This window comes from Artibeus jamaicensis, unplaced genomic scaffold, assembly GCF_021234435.1.
Source record: "Artibeus jamaicensis isolate MK-2021 breed Jamaican fruit bat unplaced genomic scaffold, CSHL_Jam_final contig_233, whole genome shotgun sequence".
NCBI lineage: Eukaryota > Metazoa > Chordata > Mammalia > Chiroptera > Phyllostomidae > Artibeus > Artibeus jamaicensis.
Window position 1 is genome coordinate 62,087,972 of NW_026521486.1, and position 8,130 is coordinate 62,096,101.

Sequence of the window (8,130 nt, forward strand, 5' to 3'; positions counted from 1 at the left end):
AAGCACTTTATCTGCCCTTCCATTCTAAATGAAAGCTTTGCTGGATAGAGCAATCTTGGGTGTAGGTCCTTGCATTTCATGACTTGGAATACTTCTTCCCAACCCCTTTTTGCCTGCAAGGTCTCTTTTGAGAAATCACTGACAGTCTGTTGGGAACTCCTTTATAGGTGACTGTCTCCTTATCTCTTGCTACTTCTAGGATCCTCTCCTTCATTTTAATCTTGGTTAATGTACATATGATGTGCTTTGGTGTATTCCTCCTTGGGTCCAACTTCTTTGGGACTCTCTGAACTTTCTGGACTTCCTAGAAGTCTATTTCCTTTGCTAGATGGGGGAAGTTGTCCTTTATTATTTATTCAAATAAGTTTTCCACTTCTTGTTCTTCCCCTTCCCCTTCTGGTACCCCTATAATTCGGATGTTGGAATTTTTAAAGATGTCCTGGAGGTTCCTAAGCCTCTCCTCATTTTTTTGAATTCTTGTTTGTTCATTCGTTTCTGACTGGTTGTTTCTTTCTTCCTTCTGGTCCACTCCATTGATTTGAGCCCCAGTTTTCTTTCCATCATTATTGGTTCCCTGTGCATTTTCCTTCATTTCACTTAGTGTAGCCTTCATTTTTTCATCTAATGTGTGACCAAGTTCAACCAATTCTGTGAGCATCCTGATCACCAGTGCTTTGAACTGTATATCTGATAGGTTGGCTATCTCTTAGTCACTTGGTTGTATTTGCTCTGGAGCTTTGATCTATTCTTTCGTTGGGCCATTTTTTTCTTGTCACGCCTATTACATACAAGGGGTGAGCCTTAGGTGTTCATCAGCGTGGGGCAACCCAGTTGCTGGGTTGTGATCCTGTATGTGGGAGTGGGGTCCGAGAGGGAACAATGGCGCTTGCTCCACTCTCTGTTGGATTTCAGTCCCTCCCACAACTTTCCCCCAAAAAACTGGGCCTTTCTGATGCTGATTCCATGTGGGTGGGTCTGTGTACATTCTAGAACCCTGTGAGATTCTCCTATGAACTCTCCTGTGAGACTGGGAGTCTCTCCTGCTGCCTCAACCCCCACAGGTGTTTTCAATTGGTGTTTTGAGGCTTTATTTCTCCAGGCTGGGACCTTGGGTTGAGCGGTCTGTTTCATTCACCAGTTTCACCTGGTTTATCAGCACATGAATGTGGTATCCTTGGGTCAGCCAGCCGCCTTGTGCGCTGTGCCCAGCTTCACAGTTGCTGCCTCTGCTGGGTCTGCTTGTTGCCTCCTCGCTCCCAGGGTCTGCCCACTGCCTACTTGGGAGCCCAGGATTTATCAGCTGCTGCCTTGCACACCTGGTGCCACCGCTTTTTTGTGCCTCCACCCCTCTCCACCTGGCCGCCCGACTCTGCCCCTCCTACTGGTCTAAATGAATGTGTCTATTTTAACTCCTTAGTTGTCATACTTCCATACAGTGCAATTTTCTGTCAGTTCTGGCTGTTATTTTGTTTCTAAATTGTTGTTGTCCTTATTTTGGTTGTGTGAGGAGGCACAATGTGTCTACCTATGTCTCCATCTTGGCTGGAAGTCCCAAAATCAAGATTTTAGACAAACATAAGGAACTATCTGTATCAGGTGCAGGACAGACTGTGGCACTACCCTTCCTCCAAGTTCACATATTTCTTCTTTTTAACATTTTTTGTTGTTGTTCAAGTACAGTTTTCTGCCTTTCCCCCCATCCTTCCCCACCACCACAGCCCTCCTGACCTCCCTCCCCTGTTTCCACCCCACCCCTTTTTATTGTCCATGTGTCCTTTATAATTGTTCTTGCAAACCCTTCAACCTTTTCCCCTGTAACCCCTTCACTCTCCCCTCTGGTCACTGTCACCCTGTTCTCAATTTCAGTGTCTTTGGTTACAAGTTCATGTTTCCACAGTAATAACTCTTGCAGTCAAGATAATTCATTTAATTTTTTTAGCTATTACTGCTTGTGCACAGCCTAGGCCAGATGACAGAAATGTGCTATGTTGCATAGTAGCATTTAACTTTACTCTAAATTCTTACTCCCCACCTCCAACTGAATTGTTTCTGTTGATTAGAGTAGAAAGCCAAGTCCATACCATTGATCTATTCTGTAAGTAGAACCTCCAAATACACAGTCATTTTAAGGAGCAGTTCTAATATAAGATGTTGGGATAAAGTCCCCAGTAATTAGTTGTTTCTGTGCAACATTTAATTTCAGAATATAACAGAAGGAGGTACAGGAGAAAATTGAGAAAGAATAACAATAAAAACACACAAGGTAAATCCAACAATCTCTCTCTCTCTCTTTCTCTCTCTCTCTTTAAAATAGTAATAATCCTTTCCTGCCCCATGTTTTCACTGAGGAAAGAATAAGCTCTGTCTTCAGAGGAGCTTGCAAATCAGCTCTTGCACATTAGCTTTCTCAGTTTTGGGGGGAAAACAGCTTCTCCCCCATGAACCAGCATCTAGGGCATAAATAATAATAAAGAAAATTTTCAATTAAAAAAATGTAATTGATGAGCTGTGTTTAGAATATAGTAGGCATTCCATACATATTTTTTCATGAATGGTAATATGCATTCATTTCTAATGTGCTTATATTCAATCTTTGAGGTAGATATTACTGTCAAACAAAAGCTCAGAGAAGTTATGCAATTTGCTGAAAATCACACAGTATGTGTTGAATCATCAACTCAAAACCAGATCTGACACCAAAGCTAGAACCACACAGTGATATTTCATTGCAGAATAAACTTAATAAACTCCCCAATGTCCAAACATCCCTAGCTCCCCGATGAAATGGAGAGAATCAGACTTAGCTTGTTTTTGCCATTTAGAAGCAATTAGGTGTATTTTCTCTCTGCCCTTTCTTCTCTTGAAAGTCTTAAACATTCTCGTGGACACTAAAGCAATATTGTTCTCATGATTAACTGTTTGCTGGAATAACAGTCTAGTCCCTTTTCATGTGTTTCAGGCAATTTAACAGTCTTCATATTATTTTTTTATGGTTTGCCATATGAAATATCTGCTTGGAGGACTAAGAATAAAACTGCTTTTTCCACAGACTAGTTTCTGTTTCCATTTGGTAAACTCTAATATTTCTTTCTCCTTGTATTTCGAATTCGAGTGAAGTCAACATGCCTTTGCTCTTAGCCCCCCTTTTACTATTTTCATTCATGTGCACCAAGGCCTCTGAGCCCATGAAAACATGCCTGCCTCAGGGAAGGGTGGTACAAAGACTCCTAAGGCCAACCACCTTTGAGTCTCTTCCAAATTCCACATGCAAAAGCATTTTTCCCCAATAGACCAGTGCTCCTGGTGACACTTGAGACCTCCATCACTGCTATCACCATGCCGTGGGCATGCGTGCCTTTCACTAGGCCTTCTCTCCTCCAGTCCTGCCTGCCTTCCTCTCCCTCTTCACTTCCTGAGGGATTTCCCCAAACCAACTTCCAAAATGATTGAAATTCCCACTGAAACCCAACACCGGCTCACCCTCTCTGGACATCCCCATGGTTCCTCCTCCCCTTTGAAACTAGGATACCTCAAAAACAGATGATTTTATTTTCTATTAAAAATAACTTTCATCAAAGCTAAAAATTAAATACACTCTGAATTTATTATTTAATCAGTGTTTGTGATTAACAAGAGATCAGCAAATACTTATAAAGAAGGAGGAGGGGGAGGGGGGATGAGAACAAGAAGAACAAGAAGGGCAGAGAGGCATCCTTGAATGTAGATCTTGCATCTCCAAAGGGAATAAAATTACCAGAATGTTCATCCCAGGAAGCTAATCTCATGCCTCTTCTCACAAGTTCTAGTCACAAGTTCTGCGGGCACCTCTGTCTTGAGTCCTGAATGTTCCATGGTTTCTCCTCCTTCATGTGCCTTTGGCACTTTGGTGTCTCTCACGGATACCCTTCTGATAGTTGGCCCCTGACTTTGCTTTTGTTCTAAGTACAGCTTTGGCATTTGGCTTCAGTCTTCAACCCTGCCATCTGCCCTATAGTATTTGTTTGCACTTCACCACATCTTGTTGGACTGCTTACCCGGCAACTAGTAGACCAGCAAAGAGATAGTTGGTTTCGTTCCCACTTCCACCCAAGGTCATGGCTTGTTTAGTTAAGGGATAGCTTCCTTTCCAAATGTTATTGCCACAACCAAATTCTCAAAGTCACATCCTACTCTAACACCTTAAGGTTCGGGGGTGGAGTGAAGTCTGAAATGGGGGTGGGATTCTGATACTAAATTATATCCATATATTCGTTCATCTTGATCAAGAATTGTATGTGCTTGTGTGCATATCTCCATACAGATGTATTAATTAGAATAAAAACATTTATTTATATTGTCTTTTAAAAACACACACACACGATGTGGTGCGCTGCATTTCTGCTTCCTATTATAAGAATGAGTTTCCTTTACAAGGATACTTAGATCAGGAAAAATATTCTCCTGAGTCTCACTGAGCAATAGTATGACACATAACCACTAAATCCCATATTAAGAAAAAAATTAGCTAAATAAGAAATTGAAAATTTTGTTCTTAAATAATACTGTAAAAGTTTACAGTCTGTTCTATCAAGGATACTTTCCATAACTTTAGGGTTTGATAGTAAAATATATACACACACATACGCATGTTTCTCATAACAAAGCACCAAAGTAAAATAAACCTGCTTGTCCAAATACGGTTGCATTTCAGTCAAAGTTTCGCTTAATATTTTGAGAAGAGCTTTGAGAAGATAAATATTCTCAGCCTGGGATCTGACATCAGATGCTTATGGTGCCATCTACCGGCCGTTGTGAGATGAGCCTTGATGGAGAAACACTGATTTGGAAAGTTGTTTCAGTACAAAGCAAACTCCCTGTTGCCAGGAATCCACAGATTGCACAGTGGCCCAATTTTAAGATGCCAGGTAAGTTGATGGGCCATCCAAATTGTTGAGCTCCAGTGAGATTATACATCTCATTTCTGAATAAGGATGTTCGTAATAATACAACGCCTAGGCTACATTCTGCACCAGGAGCCATACATAGACTACTTCCTAACTGTAGTGAGATGCCTTGCTCTGTCTGAGCATCAGAAGAAGGGGAAGCAGACCTGGTCAACAGTGTCTAACACTATCTCCGGAGCACAGAATCATCCCAGTAGAGTTAAGCTGCTGAGGCAGGAGGGAAAGTGTTGAGTGTTGCTGCTAAAACGATCATCTCTCTGTAAAGATAGCAGTTGGCAGGATTCCTGCCACCCCTGCAGAAGTCATGAGCTTAACGAAGGCTGCAGGAGGTGGCTCACCTTCACCGGGGACCTTCTGAGCCAGTTCTCTGTTTTGATCCAGTCTTTGAGAGCGCATCTTTCTTCCTCTGTCATCCCCACACTGAGTGCAAGCTCTTTTCCTGGCATTTTCTACTTTCATTTGTCTTTCAGAAACTAAATTTGTTCTCCCCTTTAAAGTTTTCTTTGTCTCAGGTGCAAGAGAACTTTGTGTGTATTCCACACCTCACTAACGAGTCCATTTATCATCCTGCCTGGCCCCCTGAGGAGCTCCTCTGGGTTTGGAGCTCCCAAGGGCCTGGCCTATTTCGAATGTAAGCCCGCCGCAGCCGCAGCAGGAGGGCTTCAGAGCCGTCCCAGCTGTCGGTTAGGGTGGGACTGAGCAGCTGTGGTCCTCTTTCACAAGGTCTGTGCTCAGATCAACACACTGTTCTGCAGGTCGCTGCGTGGAGACTACCTGGTCACATCAGACTTTGGATCCCTTTTTAATTTAAAAATCAATGAAAAAATTATTTTAAAAAACTACATTAAATTCCAACCCTGATGTATATTTTGAGGCTGGAATCCAAGCTTCTGAGAAGAGCATAGGGGCCCTCCTGAACCAATGTCAATGAAATACTATGACTATCTAAGGTCTCTAAAAGAAATTGTGTGAAAAAATTGGTAGAAATTAAGAATCAAGGACAGTTCTTTCACCTCTTCACATAAACACAGGTCTATTTGTATTAAAATAACAGTATGACTCAGGCAACAGTATGGATGCACTTTGATGATTTTAGCAATCAGTCTCTCCTTCTGAAAAACAAAAAATGGAAACATTGAAAGGATCTAAGTGTTTGTTTACAAGAGCATGCAATATAAAGTCCCAGACCACAACAAGAATTTTAAGCAGCAGGTTCTGTAAGGATGAGTGATTTTAAAAATAAAGGTTGTACCCAAACATTGTTTTACTTTAAAAAGGCTGGTCTCACTTCAGTTAACAAAGAAAAGGGTGCTAGGGGGAAAAGATGGTTATTTCCTGAAAGATCGCACAACCTTAAAGATTCTCTGCTGAAATCCATCTGATGCCCGTGTGTCTGTAGGTAAAAGGAGGATTCACTACCCAAAACAAAACAGTAGTTTTTCTGCCTAGCATGTGCAAGCTATAGAAGAAGCCTTTTAAAATAGGGTAAGTCTTCAATAATTTAAAGAAAAATGAAGAGACGCAAAATAGATTTGCGTGGGACAGGGAAAGAGTTTAAGTTAATACTGACCTCATCGACTCTGCCCATTCAGAGCCCAAATCTAGCTGATAGAATTTGTGAATTTTCAACTTCATATACTAACAGAGGTATAGGTTTTACCGTGGGTTTTCTGAGGATTAGTGTTTGTTTCAAGTTTTTAAAATAAAACTACAGATTTGTAAGTGCTATTTTTACTACAGCAAGGAGCTCAGATTATCCTAGAGGGGCACTCAGAATGTGGCGCCCCCCAAAACGTCATTCCTATTGAATTTGAACCTCAGTGGGATCTGCCATGGCAGCCCTGCACAGAGAAGCTAGGAGAATGTATTTTCAGTGCCCCAACTTCTATCTATTCCAAATGTTCATTTCTCTGTTTTGAAATCAATAGACTACCCAACTGAATGTTCGTTGATCAATCCTTCTGTTCTCTCCATGGATCTGATCTTGTGTAAACAGTGTAGCGAAGGAAAAATAAGGCGTGCAGAGTTCAGTGAAAGAAGGAAAAAGAAGTGGATGGGGAAAAGAGGGAGAGAAGAGAGAAACAACATTAAGAGAGAATAGAGATACAAAAAAGAGTGAGGGAAAGGGAGAGACAGAGAAAAGGGAGGATGAGGGGATGAGGGCAAGTGAGTGAAAGGCGTAAAGAAAGGATATCAGGAAGGAGAAGGAGAGAAGGGAGGGAGGGAGGGAGGGAGGGAGGGAAGAAAACACCAGAAGGGTGAGAAAGGGAAAACGGGGGTGGGGGGAGCCAGACAGAAAAAAAAGTTTTAAAAGACAGAAAGGGAGAGAAAAATGACAAAGGTGAGTGAAAGAGTCAAAGAACAGTAGGGGTGTTGATGGGGGCAGATTTCTGGAGAGACCAAGGAACAGAGATGATAAAATAGCCATTTAGAAATTCAGCAGGTGGAGCCAGAAGGAACAGGATAGAACATCTCCTCCAAGCCTTCAGAGCACAGGTTCAGTAAGAGAGGACTAGTGAAGTGAATAACTAAAGGAGCCTTGACTGGTGGGGCTCCGTGGGTTGGGTGTGGCCAGGTCGATTCCCGGTCAGGGCACTTGCCTGGGTTACAGGCCAGGTCTCCAGCTGGGGGTCTCCAGCTGATCACATCAATCGATGCTCAATCGATGTTTCTCTCCCTCTCTTCCTCTCTCTCTAAAAATAAATACATAAAATCTTAAAAATAAAAACTAAACGAAACTCACCCAGTCAGATATCATTGTTGGAAAAAAGGCATAAGAACAAAACAAACAGGCCCTGAAAGCAGCTTTTCGGTAATGAGATGCTGTACCTTCTCTGAGAAACGGGACCCTCCGTAAGGTAGTCAGAGGCGGTGGGTAACCAGGGACCAGGCAGAAACAATCGGATTCAGCGTCTTCTGATGTCATTCCCCGGCTCGAAGCCAATTCCCAGTGCAGCCGACAGCTCCATAATCAAATAGAAGTATCAAAAACAAAAGAGCAGTAATAACAAAACTCTAATCCCTCTGGTATTTAGAGGCGGATAGAGCTTGCACTCCCGGGTCAGGCTGCCTCCGTGCGAATCCTCCCCGAGCCACTGCCTGCTGACCTTGCTAAAGCCCTTTCTCTACCTGCTTCCCAGTCCGTAAATTGAGATGACAATAGTATTTACCACCCAATATTGTTGTG